Source organism: Passer domesticus, chromosome Z (assembly GCF_036417665.1).
Source record: "Passer domesticus isolate bPasDom1 chromosome Z, bPasDom1.hap1, whole genome shotgun sequence".
In the NCBI taxonomy this organism is placed as follows: domain Eukaryota; kingdom Metazoa; phylum Chordata; class Aves; order Passeriformes; family Passeridae; genus Passer; species Passer domesticus.
The window spans coordinates 42,707,427-42,721,869 of NC_087512.1; the positions used below are offsets into that span (position 1 = coordinate 42,707,427).

Here is a 14,443-nt window from a genome sequence, read left to right on the forward strand (position 1 = left end):
ATCTTTCAAAGTACCCTACTTTGATTAGTTTCCATGCTTTCTCTGCCCTACATCATGCAACTTTCATTAAAGAAAAGCCATTTTTGGCATAGAAAGAAAACTCCTGCTGTTAGCAGGAAATCTCTTGGAAAAGCTCCTTAATGCTCAATTACATATGTTGAAACTTGGCTAGAAATAAAACCTTCATATTCCTTTTACACAGCCTCTGTTCTAAAACTGGAAGACACTGGCCACCCAGCCACTCTACCCGTTACAAAATGAGCTTTCCTGTTTTCACAGAGTTTTTTATAAAATCAGACTGCTTAGGGGGAAGTCAGAACTCGACTGAAGAGCCACAAGTTTTTGATGGCCACTCTAATATTACTGGAATGTTACATACTTCGCATATTACACAGAACTTTTGCACAAAGGTCGGTTGTTTTAAGTTCAAGTTGTGGTCATCTGAGATTCCCTAGAAACCAACACTTAAATTGTTGAGATAGAAGCTGTTGTTGCAGGGATTGCCTTAGCAGAACAATACAGAATACCTGTGCAGCATAAAGTTTAAAAACTTTTATTTTATCTGGGATTTGCTTAACAAAACAAGCCATAATTAAATGCCATGTGATAGAAAAATACAGTAGTTTGTAAGAATTCAATATGCCTAAAAGTGATAAAGGATTGTACACACTTTTCTTCTGCCCATTTTAATGACCTTTACCTGATCTTCCCAGAAACCACTGAAAGGTTTTATGTCAAAAGTGAGATGTCTGCTAGAAAACATGTTAATTATTAGCAGTAGGACCAAAGTAGACTGGGAAAAGAACAGTCACCAAAACATAGTGTATATTCTAGGCAATGGAAGCAAGGTATGCATGTATGCTCAATAAATAGAAAAACAGTACTTACATAATAATACCATCCCTAATATTTCCCTAAATAAGTTTTTTCTTATATTTCTCTTCCTGATCCAGAATGCTGAATAGTATCCCACTATAACAATCTATTTACTTCTTGTTCCAACATTTATTAGTAGCTCCTCAAACCATATAATATTTATAAAATGGTATGGGAATTCATTAGAAACTGTATGACAATGTTTTAGCAGAAAACTAACAACGACTTATGGAAGATGAGGTGGACAAAATGCTTGGAATTTCTATGTGAACTGGGTAGTTTGAGAATTTAGTAGAAAATATGATTGCTAATTTTGTCCCTGATTTGATGGAGGAGCACTAAAATTTTTTTATAATGTCATATAAGTCAAAACCTGACTGAAAGCAGTTTAAAAAAAAAGCTGATAGTGTTTTTCAGCTTTGAAGTTCATAAATTATTTCATTTTAGACAATGGTTTAAAATTGTACAGAAATGTTAATGCTAAGAAAAAAGAAAACAAAAGAGTTCAAGAGATAAAGAAAACTGAAAGCCACACAAGTGAATAGCTCTTGAAAGAAAATGAAAGAAGGTGTAGGATGAGAAATACACAATGTCAAAATGCACAAGGAACATTTTTAATAACATGGAAAACCTTGGAAAGGTGAGAAGAAAATGGAGAACAGATTGAAAGGTAAGAACAGCCTAAAAATGTTTTAATAAAAATGTAAGATTCAGGGGCACACTTCGTAAAGACAGCTTTCCAAGAAAACAGCAAACCCGGAGGCTGTAACAAAAAAGCATCACTGTCGATTGCAAATAACAGAACATCAACAATTTGCTGAAAATTGTTATTATGCAATTATAATAACATTATAAAATTATATACAAGAAATGCAAGCTGTAAGAACCAGCAGTCCAACTGAGTGAGTAATCTTCATTTTAAATCTCAGAAATTTAGATCTGCTCACTATTTTAATGTGTTTTTTTGTCTTTAACTGAATTTGCTGTTTCATCACATGTGTTTTTGTTTTGAAGGTCTTAGATAATTAAAGGACAGTGACTTCTAGCAGCAAGGACATGATAGAGGGCACATGCATTAGTTTCAATGTGTGAGAAAACAGAGGTCATTTGATCGACAGTTCACCATACTTCATGTGGCCTTGTCTTGACTGTAAAAATCTTCAGCAATTGTGTCAGAGCAAATTATGAGGATTTTTGCTCCCTAAGCATTTGTGTAGAAGAGCATGCAGGCAGACTAGCTTTATTATGAGTTTTGGGGGCTTTTTTACCAACAGGTGGAAGCAGAGGACACTTTAACTTTCCCAATGTGAAAGGACGGAGTTTAAAGTTATTTCCCCATCCTCATTTTGACAGCTTTTAACCTAATACTAGCTTCTACTCTTGACAATTATGCATTACAGTAATTGAAAATGCATACCAGGAGTACATTAGTTGCAAAAGCAGAGTAAATTACTACCTCAAAACATACACTGACAGAAAGAAGTAGCTCACAGTTAAGCCCCAGATTAATCCAGTTCTTAAAAGTTCTGTCATGATCTAAATAAATACAAGGAAAAACACTCATCCAACCAAATAATTTGTAATGGATAATTTTCTCTAATGTTTCATAACCAGCCTTTGTGTTAGCACAGGATCAAGATTTGTGTTTTGATCAGACTGCTGGGGATTTAGAGTTGTCTACAAAATGAATGTCAGATGTACAAGATTGAAGTAGCAATCCCTGGTCTTTCTGGTTTTTAATTCAGTATCAGATGAAAAAATCATCACTTGGTTTCAAACTTTTTTCCCATTTGTGTAGGACAGGTACTTGCTTATGGGACTTAAGAAGTTGATGTTTTTTGGTCTTAAGGTTTTTCTACATCTTTTTTATGCATGCAGTGGTAGTTGTGTAAGATTTTCTGTAGGAATCCACAATAAATGTGTTCGATTTGTTGAAAATATTTATTGTAGATCCTTCACCTGTATTACTTTTCTCTTCCAGAAGTTGAATATCTTATAGTTTTGAGGTTCTAGAATACCCTTATATCTTCTCGCAGAGGTCATATTCCAGATTCTTATCTCTTCAAACAGTGTAAATATGATTAAATTCAAACCTCAAAAAAAAAGAGGAATGTTTTTTTCCTCTCCCTCACCTACCTTATAGTCAAGGCGTGAACTGTCCATGATATTTCGGTCTATTGACGTGTATGGTTTTACCAGATAAACACAATTATCCACATTCACAGAGAGGCTCCTGCACAAAGAAGAAAACACTAGCCAGGGCTATTGAACACGAGGACACAATTTATAGATTACAGCATCCCTGGGTTGGAGATCACTGACAAATAAATGTGAATATATTCAAGGGCAGTGCCAGCTTGCTGGCCACCATCTGCCCCTGCCCTGTGTTGGAGACTATGCTGGTAGGGGTGGACTTTGGTCAGAGCTGCTGTGGGCCCTTCTGTCCAGAATTTCACAATTGTGAAATTGAGAATAGGAATGGCAGATAAATAACTACGTCTTCCCTTTATCTCTACTGCATATGGACAGGCAAATAAGTTCTTCAATGCCTTTTGTCAACTAATATTTTTTGACAATTTTTTTGACAGCGATTTTTTCTTGTAAAAAAAAAAAATGTACTTTCAGCCAAAATTGCCAACTAAATATTTAGTGTTCCTTTAAGTTTTCTGGTCCAGGTACACTAGAAATTTTGCCTTTGTGATGTCTTTAGCCTATTATATATCAATTTGAATATAAAAAATAGAAAAATGTTGTTAGTATTAAAGCATGTGTTTGTCTCCACTGCTTGTTTTTACTCAAGAAAATCATATGTTAAATTCCTGGAAGATCTGGAAGACTGTATGGCAGATAAAAGACATATGATGAAACTTTCACATTCACTACAGAGTAAATGAACCTTGTACTTATGCTTTTCTACAGATATCTAATTCTTTTTCTTGTTAGGTGAGAGTTACAAAGTGGTTTTTTTTGTTTGTGGGTTTTTTTCCCCTAATGTGGTCTTTGCATATTAAGTTGCAAATATATGCAAAAATATATCCAGAAACATGATGAACTAATCAAGAAAGAAACTTGTGTGTCAAGGCTTATAAATTAATTCAAGAAAATAGTGCTATTTTCCTTAAGTCTATAATGGATGCAACAAGAATGAAAAGTGAAGCCGATTAAACACAAAAACAATTTCAGGTATTTTTGCATTGCTAAATACATGTGTAATTTTCCAAAGTTATGGCATATTTAAATTGAATTGCGTCCTGCTGAGATTTGAATGCTCCATTTTATTTTTTTCTGCTATTATTCTTTTCATAGATGTCTCAATGATGAGAACAAAATCAGAAATGCTTAAAAAAATCTATGAAGCAACTGTGTTCAACTCAGCTATAATTAGAGAACTGAGAACCTCAGTTCTCTGCTTTTGCAGCTAATGTACTCCTGTTTTGCATTTTCAATTACTGTAATGCACAATTGTCTAGAGTAGAAGCTAGTATTAGATTAAAAGCCATCAAAATGAGGATGAGGAGTCTTGATTTGTTATGAAAGAGGAAAGGAGAAGACAGCTTTCCATGGGCATTCAGTATGGTTTATTTTTAAATCCATGAAGATTTAAAAATAAACCACACTGAATGCCCAGAAAAAAATGCATGGTTCAGAAGTCTGAACTGCATAAAACCTTGATGTTAACATTGCTGAAAGCATCCTGCCCTCTGTAAGTATCGTTCTAATGTGGTTTTGTTTACCTCCAGTTCTGGGAACTAGGACAGAACAGAATTACATACATCATGGTGGAAGAAGAGAATTGTAGCTTTGTTAGAGCAGCACGTCAAAACCAGTTATTTCCGGATCGTGAAACTCCTTAATATTCTGACCTTTTAATCCAGAGTTTACCAGCAAGCAGAAACGTTTCAATTTGTGAAAATATCTTAGAGGTAGATTCGAGAGTATTGAAACAATTCGGATCAGTTCAGCCTGTATCTTTCATGAAATGGAATTGCACTTGACCCAGGTTTACCCTATGGGCTTGTCCTGCTTGCCCTGCAGTCAGACAAAATCTGTCACATCACACACCGGTGCTTTGCCCCAGAGGAAGGTCTCTGTGGTGGGCTTGTGGAACAAAAGCTGGCACTTGAGGTTTAATAGATAAGCAGGTGGCATCATCAGCACTCAGATGTATTTTCCTCCTGGTGGAATTGCTATTCAGTGGAAATGGTTCTTTAGCAGTGCAGGCTATACTTTAATTAACCATAATGACTGCATATAAAAGGAAGCCCTCCCTTTGCCTTAGTTTTCTGGATGGAGTTTGGGGCCTTTCAGAGAAGCTACCATTAAATTTTATTAACCTGTGGAGCAATGGCACTTTATATATTAAGTAACAAACAAACGTGCATGAACAGTTGCTGATTGAAACGACTGGATAAGAGAAATGCTACCCCAGTTTTACAAGAGGGATTGAAAAGCAGTCTTACCTAAAGCTATACATACACTGATTCTGTGGTAGAGACAGTGCTTCCACTCGAGTGCTTTAATTACAGAAATAAATCTTCATTTCTCCAAATGTAGGCTCACCTGAATGTCTTAGCAAACAAGCAAGGGGTTGATAGAAGTACTCAGATACATCACATTTCTGATACTGCCTTTATCTGATAGTGGTATATTCTCTGAAAAGGATCTTTTCATTTTTTAAATGTACCTTTGGATGGATTTTACCTTTTCCCTGATGCATAAATAAAAATTTTAAACCAATTAACTTTATTTATCTCACCATAAAGAAATGTTCTGAGATTGTTATGTTGTTTAGGCCAATATTTAAGGAATCACCAGTTTCAATGTATAACCGAGAGAAGCTGCCATTGGTCTCATAAGAATAAAACTTTGTTATGTAGTCAGATTTTTCACACAGTATAAACGTTATAAAATGCTAGTATCTCCTTTTCTAGTCTTTTGTAGAGGGCACTTTTTATATATTTCTCTATGAGTGATTCTGATTGGGGTTTTCTTAATGCATTTGTCTTACACCTAAGTCTCTTAAATGAAAGTTGCGTGAAACGATATTCAGCTGTGGCAGGTGTTTTGTATGGTATTCTGAAGACATTTTATAGCTGGGAGAGTTGAACTCTTTGGACACTGAACTACCAATATTTGTCTTCAAACATTAGTACTTCAGGGATGAATCAGCTTACATAGCATTTTGTGAAGATGCTCAGAAGCACAAGTTCAGTCTTTTATCTATTTATTTCTAGGAGAATATAATACTTTTTTCCATGCATGGAGTACTGGATTGGGTAACTGCATGCTTAACTAAGTGAAAAGAGAGTAAATCCAGAGAAAATACTGCTATCTTGCAATTAAAGTATAATATGTTTAGCTGGACAAACTAATATAATTTACTGAAAACTTGGAAAATTATATTAAATAATATCAACTGGGAACATTTAATGGAGAAAACAATTCCATAAAGCAGCTGACATAATTCAGTGTGTATCACTATGATCACCCTTGAAGCACAGGTAAAGAAAGGGACTGTCTGTATTCCTCAGATTTACACAAAATTTTCTTGTGACTCGTCCTTGACTAGCCAGTGTTAGGTTTGCATTCTTGTCTGAAGAAGACCTTGTGGTTGATCATGGTATAACTGTGAATTTACCAACACTGTTCACAAGCAAGATTTTCTCTTTGCACACCACTGCCTTAGAGCAAAATGTCCTTGGAGCCATTCGATTTTTATACTGTTGTTTATCTAAGGAGATTGCATATCATAATTTTTTTCTTTCCTTTTTTTTTAAGCCATTTTGCTGTTAATAAAGGAGGACACATTAACAGTTTGTAAAAAAATGTAACCAAATACTACTAGTAGGAAAGGAGCAGGATAAAATCCTTTCATTTTTATTAATTCCAATGAGTAGTCAATGAATTCACCATGAACAGCATTGTTGCCTTGGGACAATTTTCTACTATTTCATACTGAGAAAATGGGTCTTTGACAAAGATTTTAATGCTCTTTTGTAACTCTGTTTGAACAAGAAAATTTTAAGCACCTAATCGGGCTTTCTTGACAAAAGAGGAGATGGGAACTAAAAAGTGACTTTCATTCAGAAATAGCAAACAAGCAAAGATGAGGATATCTGCATTCAGACCTGGTCTTGTATATCTGAGGCTTCAGAACAATTGGATAGATAAGGAACTGAAACTCTTCAGAGCTGCTGAATATAAAGAAATGCAGAATATTTGTAGTTGCTAGTTTTACTCGTAATAAAATAAATAAATCAAGTGTGTATTTAGAAACAGTATGAATTTAGAGCAGTATGAAAGTATTTTTATGTGCCCCAAAGGAGCATACTTCTTCTGTGCTGAGCAGTTACTGAGGAAAACCATTTCTTTAGTAGACATCATGCAGATAGTGAATTAGTTACTCAAAATAGTTGGAACATTTTTGAAGTTTTGCTTTTCTATATTTCTCATTGCATATTGTGTAAATTAGCATGAAAGACTGAGATGGAGGATAGGTGGATTTATCTCTTTTCTTCCTCTGATTTAAAGTTCATTTCCTTCTGAATTTGACCCTTAATTTTGTTTGGAGTGAAGAAATCTTCACTCCAAACAAAAGAAAAGCTATTCTGGTTCATGCTCTTTCCTTGTGGTTCTGGTTCAGCTGAATGTTGGGTTTTGGTTTCTGGGGGTTGTTTTGTCAGGTTAGCATATTTGCATTTTTAATGCAAGTATCACAGGGAAAAAACACCACCTTGTCAGTCTTTTCTGTGGTCTGTGATATAAATAGGTTAGCTCTTGGTATGCATCTGTTCTTACCCCAGCCTTGGCACTTAAAATATATCTGTATTTATTGATACATACCTAACAAATGTGATAACAATATGTTGGGTTTGCTTTTGTTTTTGTATTTGGGGGGGGGTTGTGTGTATTACTATGTGGTTTAATGCTGTGTTAATAGTAGGAAAGCCCCAACACTGAAATGTTGAAAGATCTAGTAAAGGGAATTTTTCTTTCCTCTGAATAGATGTCATACCTCTAAGCACTACTTATGTGGTTTAACAAAAGGTCTCAGGTGTGAGAGACAGAAGGCTGAGATCCTGAGTTGAGATTTTTTCCTGCTTCTGAAGGAGTGGTTGCCCGATTGTGCCTCTTACCTGCAAAACTGCCTGGAATTCCAGCTTTCACTTCAGTCACTTCCAGTATTCATTATCACTTCACCTATAATAAAACGACTTAATTATTATTTCCGCTTCTGTGCTGTCCTCTCCCCTCACCTCCATGCCAGTTTGTACCAGACAGAATATGTATGCTACTTGTGCATAATCTGTTTCATTCCAATAAATTCACTGGAAGTAAATTCACATTTTGGTCTTTGGTGTTTAGGGAAAGCCACAAGTCTGGCAGACAGGGGTTTACTACTAGAATGCAGTTTCTGGAGCCAGCTGGTCAGAGCAGGGGCATCTGACTCCATCAAACAGGAGCATGTGGTTCTGTTGTAAAGCTGACTGCAGTAAAAGCTGAGGTGTGAGGGACCTGAACTTGCCTTTAGCTAAGTGCCTTCAGGCATTTGGTTGAGCAGGATTCAGCTGAGTACAGCACAAAAATTTTACTGTTACAAGCTAAGTAAAAAGGAGTGGATGGATGTGGTGGCTGCTCTGGCAGCTGAGGTTTTGCCCAAGCTCCCCTTTCATTGCGTCTGTCCAAATTTAAACAGCTATGGCATTGCTAGCTATGCCAGGTGTGCAGGAAATGCAACTAGATGCTATTGCTCTAGTCTTGAAATTGCAAAAAATGGGTGTTATCAAGGAGTTTATTTTCTCTCCTAGAACTGTCCATAGTAAAAGGCACAGTGCCTGTTATTGCAAAAGACTTGAAGTATAGTCTGTGTTAGTTGGCTTCCTCGTGGAATTTCAGAATGCCTATTTATTATTCACTTTGGTAAACTCCACTGTATATTATATGTTCCCTTCACTTTAATGAGTTTTATTTACTGATAATGCTGGAGAATGCAAACTGGATTGAAGAAATTTAATTTGGGCCCGCCATAAAGATGACAGTGTTTGGAGTGACTGGACTTGTTTTGCCTTTCATGTGCTCCCCTGCTGACCTGGGATTCCTCTAACAAATAAATCACAGTCAGCTCTGTGATCTCTAGACAAATGCTTTTAAAAAATAACAGTCAAAAATATTTCTTTATTTTCAGAAGGATCCTTCATACCTTTCCCGTTGAGATAAAAAATTAAATCAGATCATGTTTTCTTGACTGTAAGAGGCTAGACAAGAAATAAAAGACAAGAAATAAATTCTTCTGCATACTAAAATAGATAAAATGTTTGTATAATGCAACACAGCATTTTCATTTATTTATTTATTGAATAATATATTTTATTTATTTTTGTAGTGCTGCCATTTTGCTAAGAAGGAAGAACCAAAAAAATCCATCTAAATAGAAGGTGCCTGAGAAAGCTTAACATGGTTCAGAAAACAGTATTGCTTAAGCTGACTGATGTACCATAACACCATTCAGGTGAATGTTCTTTAGTACTTCTAATGTGAACTTCTAATTTGAATGTTACATTGATAGAAATAATTAAGAGTGACAGGTATTTAAGAGTACCTTTCTTCAATGCATGAAAGAAGACATCAGTAATTTCATTCATGTACTGATCAGCTGCCTAGCTAGTTCAGAACAGCTGAGGTCTCTAGATTTTCTCTAGATGGTTCCTGTAAGTGATTTGTGTTATTTTGAAGACAGATACTCAGAGATCTCATACAGAGTTATTCTTTTTTATCTACTGTAATTTCAGTAGAATCTACAAAACCAATGCCCTGACCTTTGTTATTTCCATTTGCAGTTCTCTTCTGCTCCTACGCTGCACTGGGTCAAAATTTCTTTCTACTTTGCAATGAGAAAAGATTTATTTGTTTTGATTGATAAAAAATTGGAGTGGGCATTTAAAAATAAACACAGAATAAAAATTGTTTTAAACTGGTTTGGGGTAAAAGAGGTTTCACACCAGCTGTATTCCAAGGATTTTCTTGAATTCAAGTATAACTTCACGGATTTTGCCCAGGAGTTTACATGCAGGCCAGGGGCATCCTGGCTTGTACCAGCAGTAGTGTGGACCAGGGCAGTGATTGTTCCCCTGAGCTCAGCACTGGTCAGGTTGTACCTTGAGTTCTGTGTTCAGCTCTGGGCCCCTCAGTTCAAGAAGGACGGTGAGGTGCTGGAACAAGTCCAGAGAAGGGCAACAAAGATGGGGAAGGGTCTGGAGCACAGGTCCTGTGAGGAGAGGCTGAGGGAGCTGGGGTGTTTAGCCTGGAGAAAAGGAGGCTCAGGGCTGACTGATCCCTCTCTGCAACCACCTGACAGGAGGATGAAGCCAGGCAGGGGCCGGCCTCTTTCCCAGGCAGCCAGTGACAGGATAAGGGCACTGTCCTCAAACTGCACCAGAGGAGATTCAAGTTGAACATCTGGAAGATTTTCTTCATTGAAAGGCTGGCTAAGCATTGGAATTGGCTTCCCAGGGAATTATTGGAGTCACAACCCTGGAAGTGCTCAAAAGACATGTGGTTGTGATTCTCAGAGTTATGATTTTAGAGGGGAAGTAGTACTGGGTTAATGGTTGGAATCAAAGACCTTAGAGGTCTTTTCCAACCTAAATGATTCTATGAATCTATATGTAAAAAAGGATGGTAATGCATTGTTTAAATTCTGCATCTACAATGACTGTAGAGAGAAACAAGGAAAAATGTTATCTGTCTGTTTTTACTGTGAAGTATACAGCTTATACCTCAGTGCAAGGGAGCCTTGACATAAAAATGCTTGTACAACAAATGAATGCTACAAAATCTAAGATGGAGCATGAGAATAATTTTCAGTATTAAAGCTGTAAAGCCTCTGTATCTTCACATAGGTCATAGATTTTTCTTCCACATGTAATATTATTGAGGATTAAAGATTATCCAAGAAGATAAAGTAATCTTGAAAGCAAAATGAAAGATTTAGGATAAAAAATAGAATTTTTTAAATGAACTCTTCCACTTTTCAATAAGGAAATACTCTGATGCCTCTTTTGGGTGAGATATTTCAAAGCTTTCCGTTTATTACTATTCTTTGAGTGCAACAAGGAAGTTCAATAACACTAGGGTTTTTATATCTACCTAGTGGTTTGTAAATGTCACAGGATATATCTAATATATGGTTAATTTTCAGAGAGCTTGATAAAGAGTGCAGTGCATTTAGACACTGAAGACAAGGGCGAAATTCAAGATTCTTGATACACCACCAAGTTAGTTCTGTCTTATGACGTCCCTGCAGCAGCTGATATGGAAGGACTGTAACCTACTTTTACTGCAAATTGCTCTTGTAACTGAAAGCTTGTGCAGACTGTGACTCAAATAATATAAAAAAGACACAGTGTAATCCTATCTGTCTATCTATCTATCTATCTATCTATCTATCTATCTATCTATCTATCTATCTATATCTCTCCATTCCTCAAAATTAGTTATGTAGCTATATTAATAAAATAAAAACTTGGAACAACCTTTGGAAACAGTCATTCCACTTCTACAGTAAGTGCCAGTACATGCATCAAATTTTTATAATGGCCTATTCCATTCCTTTTTAATGTGTACCTGAAAACTTTACTGAAACTACTAATTAATCAATTGATTGGAAATTGGAAATTGATCAGTATTTTATATTAGCAGCACAATTTTTTTTTTAATGAAAGCTTTTCATTTAACAGTTTCATTTGACAGTTGAGAGGAGGCTGTAAAGATCATATTGATCAGGCAAAGTGTCCATGAAGTGGAGGGTCTGTTTCCAGGTCAGGATTTCAGACACTGTTTCCAGAAAGACAGATATGAATCTAGCATATCTCAAGAGACAGATTCCTAATATATCCCTTTACTTTTCAGATGTTTGCCTGGATATAGTCCAGGTCAGGACTGTTAGATGTTTTTTTCTATAAGACTTACTAAAAGAATGGTTGTAAGTAGCTTCAAATTGTTCAAATTCTCACAGGCACACCTTGCAGCACCCTACAGCAAAAACCAGAACATGCACTCTTTGTAGGATCTGAATTAGTAATTTCTCATACATTGTGGTAGAAGTGTATAATGCATGTGGGAGAACAGATCTTTTCCTATTGAAAATATAATTTCCTACTGACCCCTATAAGAATGGTGATGGTAAACCTAGAAATACATTTTAATAGGCTCTCAAAGTTAGAGTTTTGAATATATATGCATATGGCATTTACAACATTTAACAGTTTTGTGATGTTTAATTTATATATACCTGTGATACATAGATGTGTTGTATGTATATATGGCCAGAACTCTAACCTTCAAAAACTGTTTTATATATATGTATAAAGATACCATATAGATATATAGTTGTGTTTTATGTGTACATATTTTAGAGTGTCATATTGTTAGTTGTTTCTCCCCCTTATGTGACTCAAGAACCAAGATGATAGTATGAAAAACTTCAAAGGTTACCAAGATTTTCTGTAGCTTTTTTATAGCTGAAACTATTCAGAAAAAAACTAGTTACTTTCAACTGCTTGAAACAGAAGGTTTTGTGGGCTATATGACTCACTGAAGCATTTTGCCCAGCTTCACATGGAAAAGCAGATACCAGTTTTGCATAGACTGGTATGCAATAACTTCAGTTCCATAATTTGTTTAAATTAATACAATTTTTTTTTCTTTAAGACATTAAAATATTATTTCATGTATTTCAGAACTAGAATCAGCAAGACATATACATTTAATTTATTGCAAATCTTTTCCAAAAAGCTTGATAATTTCCTTTAGAGCAAGATGTTTAATACGTCTTGCTAGTTAGGGAGTTGGATGTTCATAACAGATATCTCCTTTTTAATTGTTTAGACTCATCTACTATCTACAAAACTACAGTTCTTAATCCTTCGGTGGAAGTATGAGAGTACTTCATAACCTGAATGTAGGAGGATGCCGAATGGTCTACTTCTTTACCATGTTTAAAGCTTAGCCACAGCTATTTGCTGTGCATCTGCAAAGAAAGCATTTGAAATTACAACAAATCTGAATGGATGTAAAGTGGGTTGACCCTGAAAATCTCTGTTTAATCTTTTCTTGGCTTTCATCAACAGATCACTTCCTGTTATGCAATAAGCCTGCAGAATTATCAACTGGGATTTCATCTGGTGACTGCAGACGTGCCATATGGGAGGAAAACAAGTATTTAGTATGCAGTTTTTAGGCTGTACTATATATTCCATGCTTATGGTTTCCTTTTGTTAGACAGCACTGACATGCTGCGTGTGTAGTTCTGAGTCTGTTTTTTACAACCGTACTTTCAAAAATCTGTCTTTTATGTGTGTGAGTGCACGTGTCTGTCCATCCATCAGCCTTTCTTTATTCCCCTTCTGTAGCACTTCTCCTGTGTACTTTTATATTTGCTTTCATTTTCAATCTTCAGAGCAACCTCACAGCAGGAAAATAAACAGACCCAACAAATAACTACAAAATAAAGCTTGAAAAAAAGAAATGTCCTTTAAATTAAAAAAAAAAATTCATGGACTTGTTCTTTCATCAGATTGTCTAGTAATTATATAAAATATCCTCTAAAATATTTTAAAAAACCAACCTGTTTTTTGGGATGGAAAGTTTGAAACTACTTCCTTTCTTTAGGGAATTGTTATTTTTCCTTCTTCAAGGAAACATTTGCTTGCTGACATTTTAACAATTCTGCATTAGATGGTCTGTGTAAAACAGCAATTCTTAAATAAATTTGGGACTTTGTTGATAGGCATGTGAATCTAGATTACAGAAAAAAAAAATCAACCTTTGTTAATAGTAGGTTATATAGGAAAAAAAAATAAACAAGCTCAATGGAAAACATATTTAATATTAACTAGGAAGTGATTTTATTTTTTGAGTGGAGACTCTGGTTTGAAACAATAGGGTTCAAATTGTGATTGGCCACCAAATTGCCACAGTATTTTCATGACATCCTGCAGTGAGCATGGTGTGCATGCTGAGGTATGATCTTTTCTTCTTTGTGAAGCGGTGTGTACCATGCTCTGCTTTCAGCTGCTAGTTAGAGATTTTTGCACTTTGAATAGCCTAGACAACTAGTGTTAGTCACTTATATGACTACTCTGGCCACAGATGTGTCTAGAGAAATGTCTGTTTCCTACTGTCAGAAGGCTATTGAATATATTTCCTGAATATCTTGCATGTTGCTTTATTTAATATATATTTATGAAGTAGTGTGGGAAAAATATTTTTGGTTTGAAATTAGTAAAGACTTCAAAGATGAGAATGTCCAGGGATTTCTTGAAAAGAACATTTATTTAACCCTACTTAACTTTCTCTTTATTGTAAGTTTCCAGAAGCCTCTCCTGCATGTAGTCTCTGCTTCCTACTTGAACTGTCACTTGCAAAAGTGAAAATAACTGGTTGACAGTCTGATGTTAACATATCTTTCACTGTATACTGAGAAAGACTTCTTAAAGTCTTTCTAAAGATTTTTTTGCAGTGGCCAGACTATCAGCTGTCAGTTAAAAATTTAAGTTGTAGACACAAA

General features: G+C 35.5%; 1 long non-coding RNA gene across 3 annotated transcripts in view; it reads left to right on the forward strand.

Moving 5' to 3' along the window:
- The window catches only part of LOC135290633 (uncharacterized), a 137,853-nt gene that overhangs the window by 96,568 nt on the left and 26,842 nt on the right, over window positions 1-14,443 (forward strand). For all 3 annotated transcript variants that reach the window (XR_010353396.1, XR_010353397.1, XR_010353398.1), the window contains exons 2-3: window positions 9,260-9,385; window positions 13,005-13,099. This is a non-coding gene — a long non-coding RNA (uncharacterized LOC135290633). The remainder of the gene's footprint in view (window positions 1-9,259; window positions 9,386-13,004; window positions 13,100-14,443) is intronic.